The sequence below is a fragment of the Lissotriton vulgaris genome, chromosome 5 (genome assembly GCF_964263255.1).
Source record: "Lissotriton vulgaris chromosome 5, aLisVul1.2, whole genome shotgun sequence".
NCBI lineage: Eukaryota > Metazoa > Chordata > Amphibia > Caudata > Salamandridae > Lissotriton > Lissotriton vulgaris.
The window spans coordinates 984,030,677-984,044,424 of NC_141693.1; the positions used below are offsets into that span (position 1 = coordinate 984,030,677).

Consider the following 13,748-nt stretch of genomic DNA (forward strand, 5'->3'; position numbering starts at 1 on the left):
GACTGATTTATGGACCTTTTATAGTGTTTCCTGAGGTCATTCCCAAGTGTTCATGGGATTTGTAGTTCTGTTTTTTGATTGGCTGCTGAGCATTTCATTAAAGAAATGAGAAAGCATAATCGGAGCCTCCTGTCCTGACATAGAACTAAAATTCCATCTATCAACTCTGAGCTTTACTTTGTGGCGAGATGGGTTACACTGGAACTGTTAAATTGTAATAGATCCCACCTCCTTTTATTCCTCAGGCACCTAGCACGTTTCATTGCAGGGAGCAAGGGAAAAGGAGTCCAAATATGGTGCATTAGAAACACCAAAAGCGCTGCATACTAGGAGAAAATATTTCACAATATTCAATATGCATCCAAATGGAAAATGCTGAACTATGCCAGCAAAAATAAACAGCGTAGCTATCAGCCAAATCCTTCTTGATATAAACAGGCACTAATTTACCCAATATGCCAGACTTTTAGAGATATTTATGTGCAAAAGGCATTGTTAAACGTTGTATCCAGGAATCAAACATTGGAACTAGCAAGTATTTTATATAAAGGTGAACACTATTCTGACATGGGGTGAGGGGAGGAAAGGAGGAAGGGGTGAGACAGATACAGGTAACGACAGGCAGTGTCGCCCACTCCATCTAAATACAAGGAGAAAGCATCTGCAACTGACTGTCGATCCAACAAATATGAAGGAAAATTGTGGTTTTGGAACTCCATTAATTAAAACACATGCAACCTTTTCTGACCGACGACGATGGGCATTCTCTGAGTACCACTGAGGAAATCGCAGCCCATTTCCGCTCCTATTATCAGTCACTGTACTCATCCCAAATCCCGACAGACAGCGTTGCCCTCGAGTATTACCGGTCCTATATTAAGATGCTGTGGCTAGTGACAGCATAGAGAGCACCTGATGGCACCCTTGATGTCCGATGAGATAAGGGACCCGCTACGCACAATGGCTGCCGGGCAGGCTCCGTGAGCGGATGGGCTCTCGGTAGCATTTAATAAAGAATTTCAAGATTTACTGATCCTCTACTTGAAAATGCTCTACGAAGAGATGGCAGAGTCCGGAATTATGCTGCCTACTTTACGTGAAGCGGTCATTGTCACATTACTAAAGGCGGGTAAATCACCTAGCAGCTGCATCCCATACAGGCCCTTATCTTTGATAAATGTTGATGCCAAGATTTACGTGAAAATCTTGGCCAACAGACTGGCCCCCTTGTTACCTGGTATCATCCGCCCCAAAAAGGCTGGCTTTGTCCCCAGTCGTAAATTGTCACAAAACTTGAGACCCCTGTTCGGAGTTGTGCAGAGACTAAACCCAGAAGTTAAGGCTGCGGCGGTCTTTCTTGACGCCGAGAAAGCTTTTGAGGCGGTGGAGTGGTGTTTTATGGTTGCAGTACTGTGTAAGATCGGTGTCGAAGACATATTTCTTCACTTAGTATCTGTGTTGTACATGCTGCCCACTGCCAGATTGAGAATCAGGGACACAGTTTCCCAGTCATTCACCATCACGCGAGGCACCAGACAAGGGTGCCCGCTCTCCCCGCTGTTATACACGATAGTTGCTGAACCACCATTGGCCTGTGTGCTATCTGGGAATATCAGGCAGAGGGCTGAGGTTCCCGGAGAACACTCTAAATATCTCCGCTTATGTGGACAATACTTTGCTTAACATTCACAACCCAGAGGTCAATCTATCCCCAATACTGCAATAGGTGGTCCAGTTTGGCGGATATTCAGAGCTACGAATAAATTGGGACAAGTCCATAATATTTCCTCTCACCCCATCCACTGCGGAACCGGCTAAGGAGTTCCTGCTGCGCTGGACCACCGAGGCAGTGCGGTATCTGGGTATACAATTCCACACCGATACAGCGCTGGTGATCTGGGAGAATTACGGAAGGGCTGCACAAAAACTCACGGAAGATGTGGATAAATGGATTAGGCTCAAGTTATAGCCAATGGGGAGAATTTCTATAATGAAAATAGTGGTTCTTCCGCGCTTTCTTTTTTTGTTCCGAAATATACCTATTATTTTGCCACGTACTCTATTTAAACAGTTGCATACACAATTGATTCGACTTGGGCAGGGAAGCAACCTAGATTACGGTAGGATTCTCTCACTTTACCCTACTAGCTAGGCGGGCTGGGTGCCCCAGATTTAGAGAAATATTACAGAGCAGCAAATAGCACGTATGCCCATTACTGGATACATGGCCCACAGGACACACCCTTTTTAGGTCTCGCCGAGTGAACGCAGTGCATGCGCTGCTTCACCTTGGCAAGACTATTGTTGTGAGTTTGGTGCGCGGAGGGAGACAAAACATGTGCGCACACGGACAGGCGATGTGCATGCGTATGACGTCTTCTCTCTGGCGACTCCTCTGAAGACAGGAGATAGCATGCGTACGGACAGGAGATGTGCACTCTGTACACGTGCACATCTCCTGTCCCATCGTGAACGCTGCACGCTGTGGCGCCAGACACCAATAATGAGTTTCCGTACACATACAAAACTAACAAGCCTCGAGTAAAAAGCTCAGCTGGCCCTGCACGCTCCCAGAGACAAACTTTAGCTTTACCCTCGTCAGTCGTCATCACTGTGAATTATATGGCTATAGTGGTACGCCAGGTTTCGGAGCATAACACCGTTTCTTTTGGCTCTAAAGATGAAAATTCTTGTAAGATTTCTTGAAATAAAAAGTCTGATTTTAAATACCCTATTTTCTCCCCAGCTTTGTGTGCCCTCGTCTGCTTCTGAGCTTTCCCACACCTCTTTCGATGATAAATGAAGCCAATGTAAGCTTGTCCTTGAACTGGAATTGCCCTTTAATATTCTCGCAGGTCCTGTGCCCTTGATTAAAGGCGAATAATATCCCTTAGGATCCAGCTGCCTTGGCTAAAAGCAGAAGCCTGTGCACAGCACATTCTGAACGCGGTACACGCTGAACCTTCCTCTCTGGCACAGGGACAGATAAGCGGCGGCGACCATGGGCTTGGAGTGGCATAGCCTCTACCAGTATTAGGGCTTAGGATTTTTTTTTAATACCCACTTCCTTGTAAGTACTTGATTAAATGGAATAAAGAACATCAGGCTTGGAAGACTTGCTGCGCTATTATAAACTGCTGGAAACACAAAATCACACGCACATCTCTTTCCAAACCTCCGAGGCTCCGTTGCCCATGTGTCTGATGGCAAAATATAGTCATTTCTATCAAGCCCTCTGGGCAGCCAGACACAGGACCCCGGTTGCTTGGTGAGCTGGAGAGGAGGGGGGGGGGGGGCGGAGGGGAAGTGAGCGGCGGGTTGTGGGGGATTTTATAGGGGCAGGGGGAGGGAAAGAGGAGACTCCGGGAGGAGTGAAGCAACTAGGATTTTAGGAGATAGGACAGCAGGTTAGGGAACAGGTGGACAGAAAAAACTGGGACTTGAGGGAAAAAAGGCTATAGTCTGAGTGACGAGGGCAGGAATAGGTGAGAGAGCAGTCTGTGGATAGAGTTAACCCAGACATCCCAGAGAAAGGCATTCAGGACAAATCTAACAAGCATTTACAATGCAATAGGTCTCGCATTTACGCGAGTTAGTTAAAGCTATTGACATTGTAAATGATAATGCCTTTTATTTTCGTTTTTAAAACATAAATAAAAGGCATATTCATTTACAATGCCAATAGCTTAAAGTTGCGTAATTGCGAGACCTATTGCATTGCAAATGCTTGTTATATTTGGACAGGAATGCGGGGGAGCTGCTCACGTTACCCTAAACGCTTAGCCATCCAGCCTCAAGGTGACTGCAAGTTTTTGACTCAGTGGCGGTCACAGCACAGGCCTGGCACACATTGCTGCAGAAGCAGGCTGGGCCTTTCCTGTACTCTCCAGCGATGCAGCTTCAGTAGTGTCGATGGTTTCCACTGGGGCAGGTTGCGGGCACTAGGCGGGCACTGCAGACTGTGGGTATTGTCAAAATGGGTGATTTTTTCAAGGATGGTACACTGGCTAGCTGGGAGACTTTGAAACTCCTGTAAAAACAACCGGCAGGTACAGCGTGGTTTCATTTTTTTAGGGCTAGGCACACCTGGCACGCCCTCCTGGGCGAGGATGTGTTGGAACCACAAGCCATGGGGTCACTCGCCACCCTCATCAAAGTTGATGAACCCCTTAAATTGATCACTAAATTCCACACCAGAATGCAGGAAACCCGTTGGTCCGAAGTCCTGAGGGTCCGACTGGACTGGCAGCGCGATTTGGGTGCTCCATTAAACGATAAAGAGTGGCACTATTGCTGCTCCAGCACCAGGTCAGTCTCTCTTAATGGGAGACATAGACTCATCAATTTTAAATATTTACATAGAGCTTACTGTACTCCTGAGCGTCAGTTCCCCTGCGGGTTAGCAGAGAACTCCAATTGTCACAGATGCGGGGCAGAGGGGGCGGGATTCTGGCATCTTGCTTGGCAATGTTCTGGTATTCAGTTATTCTGGAGCAGAGTGTTTCAGGAGCTAGGGACCATCATTAGCGCAGATCTCGAGCCGGACCCCAAGATGGAATTACTGGGGTGGGACCTAATCGTTGACAAGACAATGTGGCCTTTACTGGCCATCTCCTGGCAAAGCGGCGGTGGCATTTATATGGGCAGGTGGCCCGCTACCATCAATAAAGGAATGGCACGCTGATATGTTATACTGTAACACATGCTGATGTATATAATCAGCTGCTCCCTTCCCGAAGCCTACCAAAGAGCTGCTGGGTTCCGTACCAAACATATCTCCTAAATAAATCTGCTAGTGTAAATCCAGACTCTCAGAATATCACTTTTGAGGCTGTACCCCAGGAGACAGATGTATAGGAGAGTATGCTCGTTGAATGGTCATTGAGCCAAGTTTCCGTGAGGAACGCGATGTCAATGGATTCACTAAAGATAGATTCAGAGATTTCAATGGCGTGTCCTACGGCATATCGATAGTTAATAAGCATGCAGGCGAGTGGTATGGGGTTATTTTGGGGGCGGGGGGAGGGCAGGAGGGGATGGAGGTGAGTTGTGGAGGGGTTCTGGGGGAGGCGGGAATTGAGGGAATTCTGTTGGTCCCTAGAACGACAGGGATGTTGGAGGGGAGGTGGGTTGATGGCTAAAGTATTAGGATGGTAGGAATTGCATAGGTCGGATGGGGAGAGGTGGCTCGATGTGCGGCGAGACCTAGTAATATGCTTGAGGAGGATGGCAGTATTCCAATGATGACTATGATAGTTGGCTGGGATTTTAAAGTTTGGGTGAGGGAAATTTGCACGTGAGAGTCGGGTTCCAGAGCTGAGGGATTTAAAATCTTCTCTCAGTCGAGAGAGATCATTCGTCAATAAAGAGAGATTGCTTTCAATATTGTGGAGGGTCAGGGTTATGGGGGAGAGGGGGAGAGGGGGATCCCTGAAGGGGAGGAAGAGGGTGAGAGGGAATGGGTGGTGTGTCCTTGTAGACAGGGGTCAATTGTGTGAAGGGTGTGGAAGTCCAGGGTGGTGGAACGAGTAGAGTTATGGCTGTTAGGCATGAATGGTGGCATGATGGAGGACACAAGATTAGAGAGCTCAGGGGATGTCGATAGTGTTAATATGAGGGCATAAAGAGTATAAGAAAGATTGCGTAGGGGATTAGGGGTGATGATAAATTTGGGTGTTGTGATGGTGGGTTAGGAGAGGGTGAAGGTGGGGCCGGGGGTGGAACGGTAGGATATCCAGGGTGGAGGGGTAGGGATTCAGGCTGTGACGTCCAGGCGGGTGGAATGGGGTTGGTTGTTATAAAAGGGGTTGAGGGGGAAGGGTCATCTGAGCATGTAAGTGGTTGGGAGAGGGGGTGTGCAGTGGGGATGTCATCAAGAGGGAGGATCATTGGAGGGAGAGAATGTTTGGGTGACAGGGGTTGGGAGATATCATTGGCTGTAGAGATGACAGGAGGGTGATGAACGGTTGGGTATACAGAGGATTAGGGATAGTTTTGTTTAGGTGGTGAGACAAGGTGCTGAAGTGGAGCTCAAAGATGGTGAGGTGTGATTCAGCGTCTTGTATGGGGATGTTACCTGTTTTGAAGATGGAGATGTCGATTTCACATGGAAAGATTGGGGAGGGAGAAGTGGATAATTTAAAACCATAGGGAATTTTGATTGAGTGAGTGACTGGGAGCGGACGTAGGGAAATGCTTTTCCATTTAGAATAGAAGATGTAGTTGGTTTTCATGGGGGATGAGAGGCTGAGGTAGTTATCCACAATAAGCGTTTCAGTGTTACAAATGAGTAGTTTATGTTTGAAGTTTTTCTTATCGTTCTTAGACAGATTGGGGGAGTAAAGGATGGTCCAAGAGTTTGGGCCGTTTGAAGAAAGTATAGTCTTGGGGGATGTGTGCGTGATTTAAGGGTGGCATGGTGGGAAGGGGCTGAGAAGTGGAGAGTTAGAGGAGGTTGTGAGGGCACTTAGGGGTACAGTAGAGAGAATGACTTCTGGGGGGGTGGGTGTGGGATGGATGCCAAGACGGAGATCCACAGCTTGTGCGCTTCTACCAAGTGTTCCTCCTCGGCTGAAATTTTGAACACCAACTTGAGAATAAGAGAGTACAAGTAGTAATATGGTCTACACAGGAGTTTAAGATAAAATTGTCTTGACGGTCTTGAAAGGAACAATTATACTTAAAGATCGAGAGTGGAAATAACAGTGCTAAGTTCTTGCCATATTAGTCTGGTAGGGTATATAACTTAGCGGGGGGTCAATGGGCTGATGAGTTCAACAGCAAGGTCTATGAACCTACAAATAAACTGGTACCCACATGGCAGAAATCTTTTTTTTTTTTTTTAAGTGTCTTCGTTTGAAATGAGTTTTCATTTAATCTCTCCAGAAATCCCAAGGATGTATAGCAGGACGTAGGTAAGAAAACAGCAGTCAGTAGCAAGCAGGAGAGTAAGTTACTCAGGGACTCAGGACGGGAGCGGCGGGGAGCAGAATGAGGTCTGCTCTGCGATCATTACTTATCGAAATATGTTTGACGTTCACAGGATCTAAAAGTAGAACAACTAAGGCAAATTGACATACAATTACCTGGTGTTTGTCAGATTAAAACTGAAGGATGATGATAAAAGGCGATTCACACTGAATCTCGTACATTTGTGTGGCTGGCATGCCACTTGTCATTTTATGTGGAGGACACAACAGCATTAAAAAATGTATCTGACAGACAAACAGATTATGATAGACTGTGCAATTCCGTTAGTTCTGAGGAAAGCATGAGATCAGCACCAGTTGGATCTCAGAGCCAGATGGATTGCTGGATGGGCCTGAAGAAGTGTTGTCTCTCAAGATGGCATCCCAGAGTGGTAATCAATGAACACCAGTGCACAGAGATGTAATCCTCATCCTCCCCAAGTTCCGGGAGCTGCTTGTGTGTTTGGGTCACTAATAGGAAAAAATAGGAAAAATCAAGCAAAGCCAACAGGTCTCGCTTTTGGGACATATTTGTGTTGCCAATTCCTTTTGACTATGCTGTGCCAAAAGGAGGTCAAGACTTGATAACATGACTGCTACTGGAGGCTTTATGATTTTGTAGGTGCACACACATGAATGATGACGTATCCATGCATTCCAATGCAGGTGCCATTTTTTAAAATGTATTGATCTGAGATATATTTATATATACACTCATACACACATATGACGGTGGGGGCATAACAAAAATAAAGGGTGGGGGGGGGCAGCATACGGATGAGAGGGAGCAACCTAGGGAGAAGAGGCACACAAGGGAGACAGCAACACAGTGGAGACAGGGGAAACACAAGGGAGAGAGCTGGACAACACATGCACTCTTGTGTAGTGTCTTACCAAAAGGAAAATGTAGTTCTCTAAAAGTAAAAGGACAATAATCAATTAATCAAGAGGATGGTAAAGAGGCTATGTTCCGGGAGAGGAACAAACGGACGAGCGAACAAGATGGACAATAAAAGCCATCAAAAAACAAGCAAGAATGAGAGTAACAATAAAGCCAAACAATGACAGATAATGGGTGGGCTTCAAGCCCAAGTAAATTCATGATAAGCCTACAAAAGGTCCATCACGGCCAGACAGCTTGCGCTGCAAGACCATCCAAAGGAATATGACTCATGCTAAATAAAAAGCTGCTAACGGTGCTTAGGTCATAATGAGCCCTCTCCTGGAGTGGGTAAAAACCATCCTACACTCGCCTCCTTTTTTCAGTAAAAGGGGGTGATTAAAAGTGGTCTAATGAAGAGTAGTGCCATGCAGGAGTGTTGCTATATTGGAATTTAGAAGTGTTACTGGGTTCTGGGCTGGAATAGTAGTAGCCATCCCTCCTTACAATAGTGTAACACCTCCCACCTCTTAGGGCAGGATGGAAAAGATGGGTGATTTTTGAAACAATTGTTATATTTTAATGGTGTTCAAGATATTTATTTATAAGCAAGTTCGAAAAGCACTGCTGAAATACAATCAAAGATATGGCATAATTAATAAAATCAAATTACTGCCCCAGCCTTTTTTTGCTTGGCTATACAAAACAGCAAGGAGGGACACTTTAAGAAGCCAATATACAAACAGGGCTGAGAAGTTTCATAGATATGAATAGCTTTTTAGAAAGAACAGTTAACTATGGCTCATTATGGCTAAGATTCTGGAAGAAAAGGATGTGCTATTAGCTTCGAACAAGAGTGACTTACCAAGAATAAGCTAGAAAAATGCAGTGTTTACCAAATGCCGGAGAATTACTGCGCACAGAGAAAAACAAGCATTAGGAATGCATTAGGGCTCGGGTTTGTTTGAGATAATGGCATTGTAAATGGCAATGTGTTTTAGGCATGTGTTTTGGAGTGGAAGCATGTGGCGTGTGTTGGAGATATGTGTGTTGGATTGGAATGTTATCAATGGTGGCATGCTGCACTTTAACGCATTATCTTTAAAAGGTAAAGTGCAGCATAGTGCGATAGGTACATTATTAATTGGTGGATGCGTTATCAATTGGTGTGTGCATTGATGGGTGTTGGATGTGTGTGCCTGTAGGAATTGTGCAGTGCTGGCTGTTGGTGTGTGTGTTTGGTGTATACTCAGTCTGCTCACCCTGCATACTCAGTCTGCTCACCCTGCATACTCAGTCTGCTCACCCTGCAGACTACTCAGTCTGCTCACCCTGCAGACTACTCAGTCTGCTCACCCTGCAGACTACTCAGTCTGCTCACCCTGCATACTCTTACTGATCACCCTGCATACTCAGGTGAACTCTGCTCAGACTATTAATGTGCACTAAAATGTAAAAAAAAAAAAAAAACATTTTAGCTGCAGTAAATGGACAACAAAATAAATATTAAAGAGCACTGCGATACACATATACACTGACAGGGACAGCTGCGCCACAAAGTTGTTGTGATGCTTGTGCATGTGTTTCCCACATGCTGTTTTCAGTATTAGACTGCCAGGATAGGCTACTTAATGTTTGTTGAACATTTTAGCTGCAGTAAATGGACAACAAAATAAATGTTAAAGAGCACTGCGATACACATGTTCACTGACAAGCAGAGCTGCGCCACAAAGTTGTTGTGATGCTTGTGCATGTGTTTCCCACATGCAGTTTTCAGTATTAGACTGACCTATGTCTATAGATGGTTCTAAGAACACACTGATGTAAGTCATAAGACAGCAAATGTTTAGTTTTAAAAACATGTGAAGTTAGTAACTGAAATGCAGAAACGAAACTATATTGACAGAAAAAAGCCCTCCTGCCCTCATAAAACTGAAGGGTACATCTGTTTCGTATTAATTACTTCTTATCGCAAGACCAAGCCAGCTCTTCAAAGGCCAACACTTACACATGAAAGGATGCAGACGAACGCGCGCCCACCAAACTCACTGCAGACTGGTGAACGCGCCCCGACCATCTGGATTCTATTACCGCGGCACCCTGACAGCTCGTAATTGAAATTTATTAGACTCCCTTGCGCATAACCGCACAGAAAATGCAGGAAGTGCTGAACATAAAATATATATGGCCTATTGAGTCAAGGCTACTACAAACACGGCACCGCGAGAACCAATTACCATGCAGATGGCAAAAATAACTACTGAAAAATCTTGCGCACTGGGGAACTTTTGCTACACTATTCTGAGCCCCATAACAAAACGGCTCGGAGCTCCGCCCCACTTCTGACGAAGTGGTGACGTAGGCCGAGCCCTAAAAAATCTTTAAGGCCACAGAAGTCTGTAGGAGATGTAACCTTATTCATATGTAAAACAAACAGAAACAAACGCATGTGATCCTACACAAAACTCTTATTTTCTTATATTGTCTTTAAAGGTGAAATGACCCAGAGTTTGGGGGAAAAAATTTTAGGCAAACCGAGGTCAACTGAGCTATAAGTAATGGGCATATTCAATTTTAAAGAAAACTCAACAGAAGTGGTGTGGCTGGCATGAGGGAAGCCTCAGGAAGAAGACGCTTTTCTTCATGTGCTGCTTACATTTCAGGGAGGGTACGAGGTGCCTCATGGAGTGGGAGACCGAGTAAGGGGGGAAAGGAGGGGGGTAGTATTGCCCTGCTTTTTCTTGTAATGGAGCTGGTCACTAGTAAAATAGGACGCCTCCTTCCGCTCAACAACCTTTGGCACTCTTCAGGAGTAGGTTGGGTGCAGGAGAAGTCGGGAGATGGGTCAGATCAGTAATGTTGGTGCACACACAGGAGCAGACTAGGCTCCATTCCCTATTCCAACCATGAATCACCAGAGCGAACTTCGATTTGGTTCCTTGACCCACATGCAGGAAGGGAGTCTTGCACAACCCTTTTCTCTCTCTGTAACATGCCTACAGCACCACACACTCAGAAAGAAAAGGGTCTCCATTCTACAGCTTAGGGTCAATGTTGCCTTCCTCTGCCAATAAGGAGAGCGAGACTCGACCGGACGACAAAACTGAGTATGTGGAACTGGGCAAGACGCTGTCTGATGTGTTCACCATCTGGATGAGGGATTAAGGTACCAACCCCTTCAGTTTTCTGTACAAACTGAATTACCCTTATGATGTCAGAAGTAGATATAAATACAAGGGGCAGCTGCGTTTGTAGCTTTGATTTTATGATGTTTGGGTGTGGGATGGATATGTTAGTGCGATAGAAATGGTCTGAGGTATGTGATAATGCGAGGATAGAAATGTGTTGTTGATGTGACAAATTATGGCTTTGGTCATTTGTATGTGCATAAGAGCACAAGGAAATCGGTTTAATGTGTTCAGTTTGGTTAAACTGAATTACAAATATATTTGGACAGTTGCATTGTTGGGTAAGTGCTGTCAAGAGTCCAACGAAAATTGATTATGTGGATTATCTTGTCGGTTGGATGAACGTGAAATGATCTGTCTAAATTGTTCTGTCTGATATGTGTGTGGTATTGCTTGGTGGTGTGTGCTGTTGTGGCCCTGGTGATCGCCGACTATATGGCTGATCCGAGCTGTAACTGATGTATGTGACGAGTTCTCTTAGGCTATCCTGTAGAAACAATGTAACCTGTGCAAACACTGGAAGCTTTAAAGGCATAGTTCACATATCAATTTAGTAAAAATAACATATATAGTAGGAGATTACTAGCCCTTTCACATGAATTATAGCGCAAATGAGATTAGGTTTAACATTAGTGTGTTTACGAACAAACTTCAAGGAACGGTTCATGTAGTGAATTGCTAGTTTCTCAGTTCCCAAGACAGCATTTGGTATTTGCGAGGTGTGTGCAGATGTAATTTAGAACGAATGTACACAGTTACTCGTTACTTTAAAAGTGTGATAATCCCCTTAACAGAACGCTTAGAGGCTGAGGCTCGGATTTTCGAGCTACAATTGCGATACTATTCTTGAACTGCACCGCAATTCTGCTATTACTTCCCAATTTGAACAAAATCTAACAATATTGTATTCCATACATTATCAGACAAGTTACAGAAAATACACCTGTTATAAAATATCCATCGTTAGCCTTTTTATATGCGCCTTTTCCTACCCTTTACAATCCCATTTAATAATACATACATATCAACAATCCAGATTTAGACTAAAATCGACAGTCTCCAAAATAAAAAAATACTGTTATTTTAACCTTTTCACAGTAGAACTTCCTCTATTCCATGTAAATTAATGGGCATATTAATTCACTATGATTGCATCACTCTAAATCGCAACCCGTTTTTTTCTCAAATGTTAACATGTATGCTCACGTGGCGGATGAGAAACTACATAGTACAAACGTAAGAAGCTGAGCCATGTCAGTAGAAGCATCACCCATCACGCAGGCGACGGTATACGGGTTTGTGATTTACAAGGACGGTAACCGCTCAAAAGAGGTTTTAAATAAATTATGAGAAGTACAATAGGCTCGTACATTAAAATCGATTGTAGACCAAAAGCTCTACAAACTTCACTTTAATGTATGAATGAACTGGGGAGTCGCAACCTGCCACGTCCCACTGGCAAAGACATGCCTTCAGTTCCCCCGCATGCCGTTGCTCAAAATACCAGTATATCTTTCTCTTTTCAGCCCAGAATCCTGTGAAACTCCGCCATATGTTTTACTAAAATCGCCCTCCTCTTCCAATATTGCCATTTCATCTCCATGTCAGCCCTCCCAAGCTAGGGCCTTACCTCTCTTCTCCAGGCAGACCGGCCTCCTCTCTCCACTCTAATCAAACCAACTCAAACGTGGAAAGGTGCTTGTTCAGAAAGCTGGTTCTACGCGGATTGACAGCCGGAGGGCGGTCCTGGGAGGGGCTGTGGAGGTGGAAACGCCCACAGTGAACACTGTGATTGGCTACAGAGATTGGCCCTCCCCGAAGCACGAACCACCCATCACCTAAGAAACCGCTTCAGCATCTGCACCGGAAGTAACCTCTACCATGCTCCGGAACAAGCTGTAGCCGCCTGAGGGCCGGGGGTCCAGGCTACGTGTGCATTGTGTGAATTGTTTATCTGCCTATGGAGAACGGAGGGATCAAGCCAGACTGACGCTGGAAGCCTAGAAAGGGAGTTTGGTGATCTGGAAAAAAGACAACAGTAGTTTTGCAAGGGTGATGATGTGACGATAAGAAACAAGGGCCCTGCAGGGGCTGGCGTATATCTATCTGCAACAATTTCCGTGCCTCCACCCCTAGTTTTATGGAACGCTTAAAAAAGTACAGGCACTCCCGATAACTACAGGAAAACGTGGGTGATTTCACGGTACATCCTGTAACTCAATTTAATAAATCTATTTTAAAGGCATACTATCTGTAGCAAATGGTTTTCTCAATCAAAAAGCTAGACCTACTGTCTTCGTCATAGCTCCATAATAACCAGTTTAGACGTTTTGTAAACCAACATAACACACACACACACCCTAGAGACTCTGATGTGCCAGTTAAAAGATCATTTACCATTTTCAAGTCTCTGTAGTACATACTCCTTCATAATCAAAGAATACGTTTTGCAATTTCAAACTTTGTGCCAACCGTTACATTTTCGGTACTGATGGAGCGAGAAGTTGTTCAAAACTCGCAAAGTTAAACTTCCATAATGTAACCGTATTATTAGCATGTGTTGAAAAAATTAACCAACCTAGATTAAAATTGCATTCACTACACGCGGGACTAATGTGCTTTCATGTTGCACTTGCAAGTTTGTGAAAAATAATAAACTAACCTTGTCTGTCGTTATCGTCAGTATTAAATGCGGCTGTTTTATTAATTTTT

The 13,748-nt window shown here is 44.7% G+C and overlaps 1 protein-coding gene across 2 annotated transcripts in view; it reads right to left on the minus strand.

Annotated features, from left to right (window-relative positions):
• Window positions 1–12,786, minus strand: part of ALDH18A1 (aldehyde dehydrogenase 18 family member A1) — a 508,980-nt gene extending 496,194 nt beyond the window's left edge. For both annotated transcript variants that reach the window (XM_086922580.1, XM_086922579.1), the window contains exon 1: window positions 12,667–12,786. The gene's annotated coding sequence lies outside the window, so the exon portion shown is untranslated. The remainder of the gene's footprint in view (window positions 1–12,666) is intronic.
• Between the last annotated feature and the right edge of the window lie 962 nt (window positions 12,787–13,748).